Source organism: Frankliniella occidentalis, unplaced genomic scaffold (assembly GCF_000697945.3).
Source record: "Frankliniella occidentalis isolate FOCC.00 unplaced genomic scaffold, Focc_3.1 Scaffold39, whole genome shotgun sequence".
Classification (NCBI taxonomy): Eukaryota; Metazoa; Arthropoda; class Insecta; order Thysanoptera; family Thripidae; genus Frankliniella; species Frankliniella occidentalis.
In genome coordinates, this window is record NW_026267169.1 from 740,383 (window position 1) to 742,781 (window position 2,399).

Below are 2,399 nucleotides of genomic sequence, written 5' to 3' on the forward strand. Positions count from 1 at the left end.
TCTCTCTCTCTCGCTCGCTCTCCTTCTTCCTCTCACGCACCACGCATCCTTCCTCCTCCGCATCCCCTGCATGTCGCCCAATCCCCAACCCACTCCTGCTGCACATTCCATCGCCTTCCCTCCCTACAGAGGTCCCTCTCCCTCCCCTCGAGGACCCGGCTCAAAGGTCGCCCCACGGCGGCGGGCCGCGGCGGGGAGTCGCCCCGCCCCACCCAGACAGCCCCGCGGGTCGCTGGCGGCCGCGTAACGGGGTGACTCGGGGCATTTGCCCGCTAATTGTCAGAGGTGCTATTGAGTTGTCATGTCGGTATCGTTTATTTCGGCCGTTGCGTCATGTGCTGGCAACGCGACGGCCCGCCGCCGCCCGTCACCACCACCACGACGTGTATGGGGGGCACCGGGGCGGGCAGGGCGGGGCGGGGCGCAGCCTGCAGGTGAAACCCGACCGACACATGGCGCCGGGCTGAGGTAATCGCTCTGGAGTGAAGGGGGGTCCCGAAAACAGCCGCAGTGAGTCACCGAGTCGTTCACCGTGCGGAGCTAGCCGGAGCGTGTCCCGGAGCCGAGCCGGAGCCGGCCCCAAACGTGCGGGCAAAGGGACGTTTGCCCCTCCTTCCCTGACCCCCCTCCTCTCCTCGCTGTACCCTCTTTTCGAGTGATGTCACGATTAATCGGCGTGCAATTAGTACGATGGCCACGCGGACAGTATAGGGAATTCCATGGAAATTCCATCCGGCTCCCGTTCGTGCAGCACGCGGGGCTGGCCCATGCCTCCCTCTGGGCTGCATCCCCACAATTCGATCTCATTTCCTCAAAATCGAGTGGAGGAACTTACTTATCGAGTGTATCTGTATGCGCTGTCAAAAAATGTGGACCAAAAGTGCACCAAACGGGCAGGGAAGGGGGTATAGGCATAAACCCGCCCGTCACTTGTCTGTTCTCTCTGATACATCTGGCACACGAGATCTCCGCGAAGTAGTAATGAATCTCCTGGAATCTGACCAACAACATTGTCGCCATGTCGCTTATTGACACTACAGTATTACGAGTCCATAAAACGGCGAACCGGTTCGCGGGTGTGATCCGCCGGGAGCAAGAGCAAAGAACTCGCCGCAGTGGCAGAAAATTCCCGTCGAAAACACGGTCGAGTTTTCCCCCGTCCATTCTTTTCCTTTTCTTGAATTAATTCTGAAGTAGCCCATCGCATCGCATTCTGAAGTACGCACGGCCCGCAACCTCGAGTATGACACTCGAGCCCGGCGCGTAGGTACACTATGTGCGTCACGGCGTCTGCCCCGAACCTCTCGAGGAAATGCGCGCCGCGAATCTGAAAATGCGACACGGCTGCTATATGGACCGGGTCAAGACAAGAGTGGCCGACCGACAAGAAGTAGAAGTGTGTATGAGGGAGGAGCGGGGGGGGGGGGGGGGGGGGGGGGCGTCTGGCACGGCACCGCCGCTGCCGCCTGTTCCGGGAGATCTGACTCAAAGTTCGAACGGCGGCAGGGCGTCGATAAGCATGTGCCTCTATCGCTCAGTTTCCATCGAATAAAAAAAATCGAGTCAGGCCCCGCGGCCCTATTCACTAAAGTGACTCTGTGGGGGCGACTTGGGACGGGCAATCCATCGCGAGTTCCCCTGCATTGCACAGCGACCCACTCGACTATCATTTTTTTGCCCCGGGTCTCGTGTTTCCCACGCAGGATGGAAATGGCCGGTGACACGCCGCGCAAACTTTGCTCTAATCTCGAGTGTGGCGCGTCTCACGTCGCCCTTTTGTACTCGTGTGCTGGTCAATCATCCGACACGTTTTCCAAAAAAAGATAATAATGTTGAGAAGCTTAGCATGGCACCTCTTGGCTACACGGTAGACAAGTGCGACGACATTGGATTGCTCTGGCCTCCCGCATTGTTTATTTGTTTTTGCCCCCCCCCCCCCAACGCTCCTCCGATTCAAGAAAGTGGTCGATTCTGCGTTGCCGCGAGAGAGAGATTGCGAGGCGCCCCCGCCACCCGCCCTCGTATGAACTCGACGCTACCGACTTTGCACTCTCGGGAGCCTCGGAGGCGTTTGGTTGTGTTTATTGTGGGGACCGGCACACGACCCGTGGGCGGGGCGGGCGGGTCCGCGGGCGTGACAGCGTGACAGTTGTTAAATCTAGTTCATCCTTGCAAAGGCGTTACGAAACACAAGCGGGCGGGGCCACGGCTGCGGCCGCACGAGTGGACGAAGATCAAGAGAGAGAGAGAAAGGGGGGGGGGGGGAGCGCGAGATAAACCTTTTCAATGACCGGCGAATTGAGGCTGTTGCCCCCCTCCCCTCTATCGGGGTGACTCACTCGCGGCGGGCACACATAGTTGGGACGCGCTTTGTTGCATTTCCTTCCCGTTGGCGCCAC